This window comes from Cebus imitator, unplaced genomic scaffold, assembly GCF_001604975.1.
Source record: "Cebus imitator isolate Cc_AM_T3 unplaced genomic scaffold, Cebus_imitator-1.0 Scaffold37, whole genome shotgun sequence".
In the NCBI taxonomy this organism is placed as follows: Eukaryota; Metazoa; Chordata; class Mammalia; order Primates; family Cebidae; genus Cebus; species Cebus imitator.
In genome coordinates, this window is record NW_016107352.1 from 9,540,032 (window position 1) to 9,555,151 (window position 15,120).

The 15,120-nt window shown below is 35.5% G+C and overlaps 1 pseudogene across 1 annotated transcript; it reads left to right on the forward strand.

Annotated features, from left to right (window-relative positions):
• Positions 1-579: 579 nt before the first annotated feature.
• Positions 580-1,097, forward strand: LOC108301884 (annotated as a pseudogene). The gene has a single exon (XR_001824115.2). The product of XR_001824115.2 is annotated as a ubiquitin-60S ribosomal protein L40-like (transcript).
• Positions 1,098-15,120: the final 14,023 nt, after the last annotated feature.

A 15,120-nucleotide genomic window follows, 5' to 3' on the forward strand; every position in this document is an offset into this window, starting at 1 on the left:
CACATTCTAGAGGTGATGGGGGATTAAAATCTGAACATATGAATTTTGAGAAGACACAATTTGGCCCATAATCCATGTCAAGCAAAAACTGCAACTGCCAACGGAAGCCTTTGTTTAAGTCTATTACAATACTGTAGAAAGACCAGAGTTCAGTTTGAGCTCAACTGCTCTGATCCAAATGGCTGGAGAGTTTTAAGAGTTGGAGTAGGGTATTTTAGGCCATCTGTGTTTGTTAACTGGCTTTACGCCATCAAAAGTAAACTCCTATCTTCAGGATGGGAGGTAACTTTGTAACTTGAAGCAAGAGCCCATTGAAGGAATGTCAAGTGGCTAGAGTGAGGTGATAATGGTGGAATTATTCACACCATGAACAGGGCCCCTCGCTCCAAAATAAAAAAAAACCCACTTATCAGCATGCTCTGCTTTTGGTATGATAACATTTTAAAGCAATCCTGTTAAAAGTAATCAGTTATGTTTAGAAATAAATAAATTTGTCTTCTAGATGTTGTCAAGGCAGTGAAGACTTCAGGAAACCAAGAACTGCAGACATGAATGCAAAAGAGCTGTATAAAACAGAAGTGTCTTGAGCGAGGCGGCCGAGTTGCAGACTCAGAGATGCAGATCTTTGTGAAGACCCTCATGGGCAAGACCATCACCCTTGAGGTCGAGCCCGTGACACCATTGAGAATGTCAAAGCCAAAATTCAAGACAAGGAGGGTATCCCACCTGACCAGCAGCGTCTGATATTTGCCGGCAAACAGCTGGAGGATGGCCACACACTCTCAGACTACAACATCCAGAAAGAGTCCACCCTGCACCTGGTGCTGCGCCTGCGAGGTGGCATTATTGAGCCTTCCCTCCGCCAGCTTGCCCAGAAATACAACTGCGACAAGATGATCTGCCGCAAGTGCTATGCTCACCTGCACCCCCGTGCTGTCAACTGCCGCAAGAAGAAGTGTGGCCACACCAACAACCTGCGCCCCAAGAAGAAGGTCAAATAAGCCTCTTCCTTCCTGGAAGGGCAGCCTCCTGCCCAGGCCCCGTGGCCCTGGAGCCTCAATAAAGTATCCCTTTGGTTGACTGGAGCAGCAAAAAAACAAAAACAAAAACAGAAGTATCTTGAAGAAACCCAGAGTCACCGTCAGGTTAAAGCCTGGTAAAGAGTTGGGAAGAAAAGGAGAGAGGGAGACCAATGAAGTAATTTCAAGGTACCTCTGTAAGGAAATTCAGGGTTCATCAAAAAAACAATTGGAAGAGACCAATAGATAAGTGGTTATACAATCCCCTGAATCAAAAATAGGATTATTGGTCTTCCTCAGAACAGTATCACTCCCAGAACCAAAAGAACCCTGGAATTGTCTCAAGGAGATATACAGATAATTGTCAAACTGGCTATGGCCACACTACCCTGAACATGCCAGATCTCATCTGATAATTGTTAAACAGAAATGAACAAGACCAAATTTCTCCTTTCCTGTTTTGCAGTATCTTATAAGCCTTTTTTGACAAAGAGCTATGACAACACTTAGAGGAAATAAATCCTGCCTGAAAATAATCCTAATTAACAAATCAATTTAAATAATAATATTTCTACAATGCAGATTGACTCATTTCTCTCTCAGATCTTGTAGGAATTCAGAGTGAGAACTCCCACAATCCCATGAGAAGAACACCAAGCCATTCATGAGGGACCCACCCCCATGAATCAAGCACCTCCCAGTAGGGGCCACCTCCAACATGAGGGTCAAATTTCAACATGAGATTTGGAGGGGACAAATATTCATGTATATACATGTATATATGAATTTAACAACCAAAATGAAAAGCAGCATAAAACAAATAAAGGAGATTTTAAATTAAAAACAAGATGAAATGCAGCCTTTTGTCACTTTTGAATGGACTGATTTACCCAATCAATTCCCTTCATCATCCACCTCTCCCCACCAAATCACAAAACATACCATTCTGCCTAGCCTGACCAAGCAATATTCTTTATTGATCAAAGAAAAAAAAAAAAACATCACCACAAAAACAAAAACAAAAATCCCTGTGGCTAAATATACGGACTTCAATCAAGGATCATTTTTCTTGTGAATGACCCAACACTTAGTTCTGCATAAATCTGCCTAGCAGGCAATTCCATATATAGTTTCTAATAGTGTGAATGTCTATTACCAGACATCTGTTTTAAACCTATTTTCTTTATTGTACTTACTCCATCTAATTGCATTATTTTGGTAAATAGAAGAAAAACAGTAATTTAAAATGACATTTATTTGAATCAGTCCCAAGCTAATTAGTTTTTTTTCCTCTTTAAAAGACGTAAAAACAGATGTTTTTGTTCCTCTGCCCTGATACTGCATATTTTTTATTATGGAATCAATTTGTTTACTCTTTTCCATTTTCTGCTTTTAACTGATATTACCACTTGCAATCTTATACAGAAGTGGTCTTAAAACATTTTCTCTTGCAATTTTAGTTACTTACTTTCAGATCTGATATCTTTTAATGTGGAAGTAAGAAGAAACAGAAATGCCTCCCATTCAATAGAACTAGCATTTGCATTGAAAGGACTTAAGACTCTGTAGTGAAATCTCTGACAAAATTAATCTTATGGCATCAGATTACTTCTGCAACTTTTTTTTTCTCATCTATAAGAGAAAAAAGTCAAACTAAGTGATATCTCAATTCTCCAAGTTCAAGACCCTGGCTTTTATACATTTTTGTGAGTGTTAAAAGACAATGAAGCCTGAATAAAAAGGACATTGACCGAAAAAGGAAAGGGACATTTAGAAAAGCTGGTAGAAAGATGACTGTCACAAAGCCAAAAGAAAAGTGTTAAATAATAATAAAAAGTTGTCAAGGCTGTCAAGGGATAATCATAATTTTTTTGCATTTACATAGTGTTTTTCAGTTTCCGAAATACATTTTCATGTGTTATAGTTAATTACCAATGACAAGCCTGTGATGGAAGCAAGACAGAGTTCGGTTTTCATGTTTAATGAATGTCCTAGTCTGTTGCATTAAGAACACCTGAGGCTGGGAAATTTGTAAAGAAAAGAGGTTTATTTAGCTCAAGATTCTGCAAGCTATACAGGAAGCATGATGCCAGCATCTGCTTTTGATGAGAGCTCCAAGAAGCTTCCAAAAATGGCAGAAGGCAAAGAGGGGCTGGCATATCATGGCATGGTGAAAAAGGAGAGAGAGGGCAGGTGCCAGGCTCTTTTTAACAATCAGATCTTTTTTTTTTTTTTTTTTTTTGAGACGGAGTTTCGCTCTTGTTACCCAGGCTGGAGTGCAATGGCGCGATCTCGGCTCACCGCAACCTCCGCCTCCCGGGTTCAGGCAATTCTCCTGCCCCAGCCTCCTGAGTCGCTGGGATTACAGGCACACGCCACCATGCCCAGCTAATTTTTTGTATTTTTAGTAGAGACGGGGTTTCACCACGTTGACCAGGATGGTCTCGATCTCTTGACCTCGTGATCCACCCGTCTCGGCCTCCCACAGTGCTGGGATTACAGGCTTGAGCCACCGCGCCCGGCCAACAATCAGATCTTGCAGGAATTAAGACTAAGAACTCCCTCAGTCCCATGAGAAGAGCATCAAGACATTCATGAGGGATCCACCCCAATGAGTGAAGCACCTGCCGGTAGGCCCCACCTCCAACATGAGGATCAAATTTCAACATTAGATTTGGAGTGTACAAATATTCAAACTATATTAATGGATTAAAAAATTGAGGTTAAGGATTATTAGAAAAGTCAAAGAGAAAAACATGAATTCAAGAAGATCTAAATCATATCAACATTTTAGATTTGCATTCATGACTTGTTATATACACCAATTCTGATCTGGAATGCCAGTGTTCCAATCTCAGACCACTAGGTACTTTTTGACCCTTTGACTGCTCTGTACCTCAGAATGCCCACCTATGAAGTATAAGTCCTGACAAAATTTACCTTAATGACTTGCAGTTAAGGATTAGGTACATATAAAGCACTACAACAATTTCCTCACATTCAATAAATGTTAGCTGCCGTTATTACAGTCACTAAGGTGAAAATCCAGCCACAGCTTCACTGCCTCAGGTTATCTTCTCTCTGTGGGGCTCTGGAGGAGGTGAGAATCAGGTACATGTGTCAAGGGAACCCTCAATGAGGAGTGGCCAAGCAGCCACTTAAGGAAGCAGATGACCACAAGTGCTAGGGCCTCACTCCCTTCCACAAATGCTGAGCATGCTGAACTCCAGGCCTAGGCAGTTTCCTCAAAGAATAGTATGTAAGGATATTCCCACTTACAAAGACTTTCTTTTTTTTTTTTTTTTTAAAGACGAGGCTTCAGCATGTTGGTCAGGCTGGTCTTGAACTCCCGACCTCAGGAGGTGATCCCCCGACCTTGGCCTCCAAAGTGCTTGGATTACAGGTGTGAGCCACTACGGCCAGCTCAAAGACTTTCAATTACTTGGCAGGGCATGGTGGTCCACACCTGTAATCCCAGCACTTTGGTAGGCCAATGTGGGCAGATCACCAGGTCAGGAATTCAAGACCAGACTGGCCAACATGGTGAAATCCCATCTCTACTAAAAAATACAAAAATTAGCTGGGCATGATGACTCGTGCCTGTAATCCCAGCTACTTTGGAGGCTGACGTAGGAGAATTGCTTGAACCGGAACCAGGGAGGTGGAGGTTGCAGTGAGCCGAGATGGCGCCACTGCACTCCAGCTTGGGCTGCAGAGCAAAACTCCATTGCAAAACCAAACCAAACAAAACAAAGACTTTCTATTACTCTATTGGGGACTTTTGTTTGAAGACAATGTTATGGAAAGTCATAACGTGAATTTAGTCTAAGAAATTGTACAAGTGTAAGCATGTAAGTTAATTACCTTTTATGTTGAAGATGCAATTAACTTACATAGTAACATCTGGTGGGCCTATTTGCTTTTTCAAATTAAGATAATTAGAACTGACAAAGTACCTTCATTCCAATTTCTCTGTCTCATCACCACCCGCCCCTTAGATTATTTGCAAGCTTGTTTTTTGTTGTGACAGGGTCTTTTCTTTCGCTTTACTCAACATCATACAATTTGTTTTATTTTAAACTTTAGGAGCTGTAATTACTACTAAGAAACTGTTCATAATACAAATGTATGTTATGTTGCAAAAAACCATCAAAGTATACAGAATTTAGGCAGTCAGTACTTATTATTAACATTATTACAAAGTATTCATAAAATTTGATGAAAGACAAGTTTCTCTAAGACTTGTTAACATTTACTCTAGTATTCTCAAATCTTAAAAAAAGGACCTGATATATAGTAGCCATTCAGTAATTATTTGTGTCATGAAAGAATGAATGACTGAGTCAACTATACACAATTTTATAATGCTATATATTTACTAAAGCATAATTATGATGCCTTTATTTTAGAAATTCTATTTACTACTATTTTAGTTCATGAAATAATGTTAAATTTATTCAAACATACATTTATCTTCTTTACATCATGTCTTTCATTCTGTACATCCTAAGTTTATTAGTAGAAAAAATATTTGCACATATGAAATTCTATTATTTTATTTCTTATTATATGAATTACTCATACTAAAATTTTATAATGATTTTTTAAACCAACCCTTTGTAACTCATATAATACCAAGGGCATTAGTATTCAGAATACTTGAGTACTCATTCCAGCCCTTAAAAAATGTCACTTAATCTTTCTGGGCCTGAATCTCAGTGTAAATAGTCATAAACTTATTTTTCTTAGCTGAAGCTGTTGTTCTGAAGATTAAATTATTTTATAATAAAAAGCTAATTAAAATAATCAAATTACAATGTACTCTAATATATTTAAGATCTTTATACTATTTATTCAGGATGTAGGAGACAGAAGTTACCACCCCCAAATATGACTGTAGACCAGAATATGTCACCCCAAAATATCATAACCTCCTTTATCATAAACATTATTTTGAGCTGATTATTTTGAGGAAGAGAAGATACAAGAGAAGCTCTGAAAACAGAGAATTTACTCTTAGAAAGGAAAATTTACATTTATAAAGGACATCTCCAACTTAAATCTGCATAACAAACCTTATTCTTATTTACCATACTTCTCCTGATTGCCTTTCCATAACTCATTTCTCACACCCTTTTTGCTTTTTGTTTTTAGCTGAAGATGTTATTTAAGCCTGAATTATAAGCTGCTCTTATTCATTTCCCTGGGTATTTTCTGTGTATATATGAGATACATGTTAATAAAGGTCTGTTTTACTCTTGTAATCTGTCTTGTCAGAGTCCTCAGTCAAAAACATAGAAGGATAGAGGAAAAATTATTTTTTCCCTTCCTGCAAAATAAGACAAAATATTTTAATTATAATACTTAAAAATCTATATTAAGGTACAAATTTTGTTTACGTACTGGAAAACTTACGTGGTAAAAAAATGGTATTGTTGACCTAAAAGCAAAAAGCTGAGGCAAAGTTAATGTAATTAGAGAGCTTATTGGGCCAAACCTGAGGATTCCAACCTAATAGCATAGATTCAAATTTCCTTAAATATACACTCCAATTAGTAGCAGTTACAAGTAAATTTTTAAAGGCAAAAAAGAGGAAACAGAGTGCATTAATACAAAGTTGTTTGTCAGGAATTCTCATTGGTTGACAAAAATCACATTGATTAGTGATTGGCTAGACACTGTTAAGCTATAGAAAGTGATTAATAGCACTCTGTGTGGTTAATTTATAGCTACTTGTGACAATAGCAGGCAGTTTCAGGAGATGAACATAGAGCTCAATGGAGGGAGCAGGATGTGATCACTGTCTTACTTTACTATCTCTCTGGGCCTGATATTCAAAAAGACTTGCATTTCTCAGAAAAAAATTATATTCTTTAGTGATTTCCCCCTTTTGAACAAAAATCTTTTTTCTTAAAAACACAGTCAAAATTAGACTGTGAAGTGTCCCTTATTACCAGTAAGTCTCATTTCCAGGTAGTCCCGTGAAACTCATTGATCTATGGTTGCTGTCATTTATTAAATCTTACCTGGTCTTCAAAGTACCATTAATTTAGTTTTCTCAGGAGTAAAATAATGAGATATAAATAGCATCAATAAAAATATAATGCAAACAACTATTACAATCAAAAGAGACTTTGGACGTCAGAATAGGGAAAAAAATATTCCACTGGGGAGTCAACTAAAAATATCATGGAGAAAATTAAATCCATATTCTTCTTTAGAGATTTCTTGTAACCCTGAAGTAATTCAGGAATTAGTCCAAATGTAGTTAAACAGTAAAGCTCAAAAACAATGGACAAGACTAGACTTTAATAACAAATGTACTAGTTTTCTTCCAAAACACAATTTTTTCTTCCTCCAGCTCTCTATTTTTACCAAAGATAAATCTCAGTAGAATGGATTTATTTGCAAAGTAAGGTTTAGTCCTCTTATACTTGGCCCCATTATTTGCATTAAGTGCAACAAGAATAGTGAATGGCCATATGATCCCTTTTAAATTGGCTTTGCTGGGATTTTTACATAAGAAACATCCAATTCAACTTTTAAAAGCCTTGAGGCTATTCAAGGCAAAGATTTGCCATGAGACTGTCTACAATAACCACATAAATTGGGAGAATTTCTCCCTTCTCTAGGTCTCCAAATAACTTGAGGTCCTAGGCCTATCAGAAAGTGACATTCTTTAATTACCACAAGGATAGAAATCTTGTAAGATAACTATGTATTATTAGACAAGCTGCTAGCCCAGTATTTCCAAGGGGCTTTTTGTCACGTCTGCAAAGTCAGTTTTAATTCATTAAAGCATTTTGGTCATATCCAAAATTATGCATCCCAGTCAAAACCTTGGTTAAAATAACGAATTACCCAATTATATCCTGTGACAAAAGTAAACAGATTCTTATTGAACTTATGCAAACAACTATATTGCCACAAATTAAGAATATACAGGAATAGTTTCCAAATCATGAAGAATCTGAGAGAGAGAGGGGCAAATGTTTCAGTTTTATTTATTACAAAAGTATGCTTCACCCAATTGCTATAAGCTATCAATGGCTCAAAAGGAAGAAAACAATGTTTTCTTGAGCCTGGAAATAAAACATAAAAAGAGCCAGCAATACTTCAAGCAAATGTCATACAAAATTATTTAGGTTCTAAAATTACTAGCTTAGTCTCATGTAATTAATTCCTGTTCTGCTTGACGTTAAGAATCCTCGTGAACGTATCAGCTTTTTATTAGAGTGCTACAGTGTTTCTACTACGTCATTGGTTTGATCTCCAAAACCGTCAATACTCCATTGAAGAGTATTTGTTACAGTCTTTTCCTTAAATGTTCTTAAAAAAGAAGAAGCAAATTTTAAACTGTAGCAGATTATAAATCACTTTTTGAAAAACTCAAAGTAAAATAATAATTGTGGACGACAATGGTGTTAGAATAATCATGGTTAAAGACACAACTGACAAGAAAAATTGGTTATGTTACATACAATTTAACATAAAAATCATAAAAGTTTTCAGAATCTCATACAATTAGAACTATATTAACACATATATACCAATATAACTAAAAAATAGTTAAAAATAATTTGTTTTATAATGTTTTCTATATGATTTAATGTGTCAAATAAACCTACTATGTCTCTCTTGGACTTCCAGGGGCCCTAAATGTCCAAAAAATTAGTTTGAGGTCAAAAAGATTAAACTTAGAATTTGAAATTTTGACTTTGAAAAATTTATCAAATATCAAAGGTTTAAAATACTTACTGAAGATATGATCACAGTTCACTGTAAAAAACTAGTGATTTATTTAGCCAAAGAGATAACTCAAAAAATTTTAAAAGCGAAATCTTTGTATTTGAGAAAGAGAAGATGTACTTTCTACAATTATCATAATACCTAATATTGACACCTTAAGACAAAATCTTTTACTCCTTTCCCTTTTTTTTTTTTTTTTTTGCTCAATAGGAAGTAGAAAATCCTTTATTACCTCATGAATATTTTTTTGGAAAACCAAGTTACATTTGTGTCATAATATTATTAATGCTAAAGCTAATTTTAATAAAATCTTATAAACATATCTATCCAATCTCAATCAGCTTTGACATACTGAAAAGATTTCTATAAACCTTTTATAAAATCTTGCAATTTCTATTTAAAAAGTAGACCCTTTTTATTCTGACAAAGAGGCCCAGGCTCTGGCTCTGCATCAGTGTTCTTTTGACATAGTGTTCAGTTTTTAGAAAATCTAAATAAGCCCCTTAAATCTTAGCCAATCTGATGATACACAAAATTCTGTTCAAAAAAAATCAGTCTTACACAAATCTCCTACAACTTGCTTAAACCTTCAGTTTTCTCCAATGGCTTTACCTTAGAACAAAAATTTCATTTCCTTTTCCCCATATACTTTTGAATACGTAAAGTTCTTTCCCATGTAAAAGAAAAATTACTCTCTTTTAAACTTTCTCTACTTCTTACTATATATGCTCTGTAGATAGACATGTTTCTTTTATATCTAGTGTTTTAATCACATATACTAATTACAATTTTAACTCTTAGTAACCCTTATTTTTAGTGAAAAACCAAAGAGCTACACAATTTTAATCATGTACCAGATACAGTATCTAGCACAAGGAACAGAGCTGCAAAGACAATGACTGAAAGCTGGAATCCCTTCCAGCATGGCCAACAGGTACAGCTGGGCCAGGAAGGATAGTGCCTTAGTGTTGTTCACAGTCCTCATTGTGTTTGCTTGTCTAGACCCCAGAATTTGAGGCTTAAAACTGAGGATGAGTTTATAGCAAGATGTGTAGAATGCTTTGGAGGAGCCCAATAGTTAGCTCTTGCAGGTTTAAGTCACAACTTCAGCAAATATGAAAAGTACCACAAAAGCAATAGTTTTATGACCTTAAAATAGTTTAGAAACAGCTTAAATGTGTCTGACCAGCAGAGTCAGGCAAAAAGATGAAGATGTCTTTATTTTATCAATTATTTTAAAACTATTTTTCATTCATCAGAGATTACTAGTTACATGAACTTGAAAAGTATTTGGGCTAGTTATTTCATTTATGAGCATTCATCCTTAAGTTAATTTGCTACCACATGTAGACAATATGTATTTTCTACAGACAAACATGTACAGACATATGCATATATGTAGATATAACATACAACATATATATGTACTTGTGTATGTATCTAAAAGCCAAAGAAACAAGGAGCTTAATACAAAAGAGAATATAACTTCAGACTTGAGGAATCTGCCCAGTTAACAAATCTTGGAGTTTTATGAGGAAAAACAGAGGTTTCTCCCAAAAAGAAGAGTGTCTAGAACCTTTTCTGATTTCCTTAAGAGATACCAGGCTGCTAGAAATTTTTTTAGGTCCCCTTACGTGGTATCAAGGGTGGTAAGAGGAAGGAGAGACTAACAGAAGTAAATGAAGAAACAGACAGAAGGGGCGCATATGGTTAACATGGGTTTCAGCAAAGATAAATTCAGTAGATTGATAAGTTTTTTTAGAAGAAGGAGAACAGAGCCCTTAAAAAGATATATGTATGTATATATAGGGTTATATCTTTGTGTTTTTATATATTTATATATATATATATATATATATATATATATATATATATATATGTTTATATATGTATGCATACATATATATCCTAAATATCAGTTTTAATTAAGTTCACATTTGAGTATAGAGCTCTTAAAAACATCCTTTTAAATCTCTTATACGATTTTACTTGGTACAGTTGATATTCTGTTTTTTGAATTTTTTCTAACTGAAGTCCATTCCCAAGTGAAACAAATAAGACTTAACCAAGGTTACAACTTAACCAAGAATACATGAGCTTCTTCAAAGAGGTGGAAAGCAGTGCTCATGAAATCCAGAACCACCTCAAAGACAGCACAAAGAAAGGAACATTTTGCTAGCCACAGATGAAGCAAAATCTACATTTCTGTCTGTCCACATTTTTTAGGGTCTCGGCTTTTGAGCTGACCATCTACACATAAAAGCCCAAAAGCCTCTTGTGCCCCCTACTAATGAAAGAAGACAGGAAATCAAAAGCTGTCCATAGAAGGGAAAAGGATCAATAACAAATGAGCACTCCCAACAGTCAAAAGTGATGCAAATGTCAAATCAAGAGAGACTGATTCCCTGACCAGGAATTGAACCCAGGTCACCGTGATGAAAGCACAGGATTTTAACTACTCAAGTACAATGTGGAGGCAGCCTTCATTGCTAATCTCACAGGAGAGCTAAAGCAGGCAGTTAGAGCTTACAAAGGATTTTAACTTTTTTCAGATCTGATCTCAGCTGGAATGCTACTTAGCTAATTCCCTGAATGTTGGCATTTGAACATCAGTGTCATTCATTAGTCCTGATTGGAAAAAAAGTTGTTGGATCTGAATTTTTATAATCTCAGTGGTGTGGTTTTTATTCATTTCCCCATTTTGGCTATTAATCTTTTAGTTACCTGTTTTATTGCCCTAAGCAACTGTCAGCTAGGAACAAAGGTATACTTGGAGTTTCATCTTATTCATTGAGTGGTCTTTTTAATTGAGCAAAGAACAGTTCGAGAATCAGGCGGCCCACAGAACCAGAATTCATAGCATCTCCAGGAATGCCACAACAGGAATTTCAGGGAGAGGAGTCAAAGACCTGGGGATTTTCTCAGTTGGTGTGATAAATTTCTTTAACCCCTGAATGGATGCAAATTTCTCAGAATTTCTTTTAGAAGCATTTTAGGTACCATTGGAAGTAAATCTCCTATTTACTTTGTCTGGTTCTAAAGCTAGCTTTTTCTAATTGTGCATGCAAACAAGTTATTTTAGGTATTTTAAAATTTCCATTTTTTGTATTGTTGTTTATGACCATCCAGGTTAGATATGTCCATGTTCTGAGGTATAGATAAGAGATGCCTTAAGTGTTGCACATAAAACCAGCTGGTGTTTAACTAATAGGAGTTGGTCACAAATGAAAAATCAAGACTCAATTTCAAAAACAGGAAAGTAGCTGTTATTTTAAAAATTATACCATGTAAAATGAGACCACCAGTGCCTAACTGCCAATTCTGTGACCCAAACCTCCAATGAGAGACAGCAGTGGAAAAACTTTGACCTGAACCCTACCCAGAGACAGAGGTAGAAAAAAGGCAGCCCTCTGCAAAGCTCTTTACCCTATTCTATCCAAAGACAGAGACTACAGCCCTCACTCTTAAAGGAAAGAGAGGGTCTGAAAAACAGCCAAATCAATTCTACAACTTCAACCAAAGAGTGGCAGAGGATTTCACCCAAAATGCCAGATGGGACTTCTGAAGATGAAATGTTTGCGCTGTTACCAAGCACCACTTTCAGAAACACCGGGTGGTCAGGTAAAGTCACTGTTAATCTTGCTGACTTACGCCATGTATGTCAGCCTGAAAGGAATAAACTGAGGCAAAATTAATGTAAGTAAAGAGTTCATTTGGGTCAAGCTTGGGGATTCCAACCCAGAAGGATAGATTTATGTTTCCCTGAATAAGCACTCCAGTTAACAGCAGTTACAGGTGGAATTTTAAAGGCAAAAGAAAAAGGAGGGGCAGAGAGATAAGTAGTGGGGTGCTACAGAGTTGTTAGAAATTCTCACTGATTTTGAGAAATAACATTTATTGGTGATTTGCTGTACATTGTTAAGTTACAGGGTATGGGTTGCAATGCCCCACGTGGCATTATTAGGTTAATGTATAGCTATGCATGGCAATAACAAGCAGTTTTAAGAAATGAATACATAGTTCAAAGTAGGGAGTAGGGCATGATTACTGTCTCATTTTAGTGTCTCTTTGAGCCTGACAATTAAAAGGACTTCCATTTCTCAGAAAATAGTTCATTTCTTTTCTCAAGATTGTACTTGAGTAAAATAAAATAAACACAAGACAATCTACATTACAATCTTCAAAGCCCTCTGAATTTATGAATACACACAAACTTTCTAGGACAATACGGCATTCAATATTTTTATCAACATGTAGCCTAAATCAATCAATTCAAGTAATAAATTTTATTTTATTTTATTATTTATTTATTTATTTTTGAGAGGGAGTTTCGCTCTTGTTCCCCGGGCTGGAGTGCAATGGCCGATCTCGGCTCACCGCAACCTCCCCCTAGCTGGGACTACAGGCGCGCGCCACCATGCCCAGCTAATTTTTGTATTTTTAGTAGGGACAGGGTTTCACCTTGTTGACCAGGATGGTCTCGATCTCTTGATCTCGTGATCCACCCGCCTCGGCCTCGCAAAGTGCTGGGATTATAGGTGTGAGCCATCGCGCCTGGCCTCAAGTAATAAATATTTTATAACACCTTTCACTTTTTTCTATCTTTGTCCACAACTGAGGTTATATTTTCATTAGAATGCTATCAGCGTATCTGAAATTGCTACACAATAATTTTAATGGTTTTTCCTAAATACTAACCTGTGGCAAATATTAAACAAGAGAACATCAAACAATATTAAACCTTAAAACATATTTATCACGTTAGTAATAAAATTCCACAAATTTCTTATCAATCCCATTTTGTGGGATTACATCTCAATACAAATAGAAACTCAGAACTTCATCTCTCTTAATTTCTTATAAACATTTGTTTTCATGTATCATACTTAGTTACAATAACACGAATAATTCTATTAAGCAATTTTTTAATCTGCTGTACATATTGATTCTAAAATGTCTATGCTATTGTATACAGGTAGGGGTGAAGAAAGTTTTCCTTCCCCACTGAAAGTCTTAATTTAAATCTATTGAAATGAGTTGACAGATTAACAGGGAAGTAAGTTATAAAAGTGTTATTGACACGCACATAAACAGGAGAAATGCAGGAGATGGACTACCAAATAACCCAGCAAGGTACAGATGCTTACATACCCTTTTTATATAAGGAAATAAGAGATGGAGGAAATGTAGCCATTTTGAAGGGTAGTAAGTAATTTTTAAATGGCATAAATAGGTCCAATGCTCAGATAAGTTTCAGTAAATAATTATCTTTGGGAATTGAGTGGGACTGGAGAACAGAATATGGTGTGAGACAAAGTTCATCTGGGCTCTAAGTGTGGTGTTTAATCTTCAATGTCTTCTGTTAATGTATGGGTTTTACTTTTTTAAACTGCATTTTTATAATCTCAGTGATTTTAATTTTTTCTGGTTAATGAAATTTCAGGGAGGGGATCAGAGGCAATTGTGCTCCTTTTTGGCAGGTCTGGTTTCTAGGTAGATAATTAAACTTAAGAGAACAGCCTCATCCTGTACTTTGAGACAGACAGAGGATTGAGAAATGAAGGGGGGTGACTGGAGGGATTTGGGAAGAAACCTTGAGTTTACTCTTTGACTATGTCACAACATATTTTGGGGTATCTCATTCTGATCCCCAACAAAACTAAAAATAATTTAAATAAGTACAATGATTAAAACCTTCTAAATTGAGAAAATAGTTTTTCTATAGTATCCTAAATATAAATATGTACACCACAGAGTCTTGTTGAAGGAGTATAGAATATACCAAATATAAATGAACAAAAAGTACACATGGTAGCATTTCAGTAATAATTTTCTTGAGATTAAAGTTGGAATTTACTCTGCCTTAGGTAATCTAACAACTGCAGAATTTTTAAAAATCCCAATTTATAAAGTATTAATAAAGCAATTAGCATAGAGATGAATGCAAATTGCAATAGGGAAAATGAAAAATTAAGAAGGAAAATTCATGCCATTGAATACATGACTGTGTTTCCTATTCAGTACCTTTGAGGATAACTTGACTTGCCTGTTAAAAATTACTGTCTGTCAAAATTGGTGTATATAAGATGTACTCCTGTTTTGAATACTTGTAACAGATGGCAGAACTCACCATAGACCTTTACTTCTAGACTGTAGACAATTTTTACACAAATCCTTCAGTGCTGCAAAATGTCTTTTATTAAAGACCCCTAAAGAATATTACGGTAAAAAATGAAGAGAGGAGAGAATTTATTTCTCCTTAATGTCTTTCAATGCCGTGAAGTAAGTCAGGGTTAACAATAACTATGTATAATTCTAGAAATTAGAGAATAAAGTAAGATATTCTCAAGTC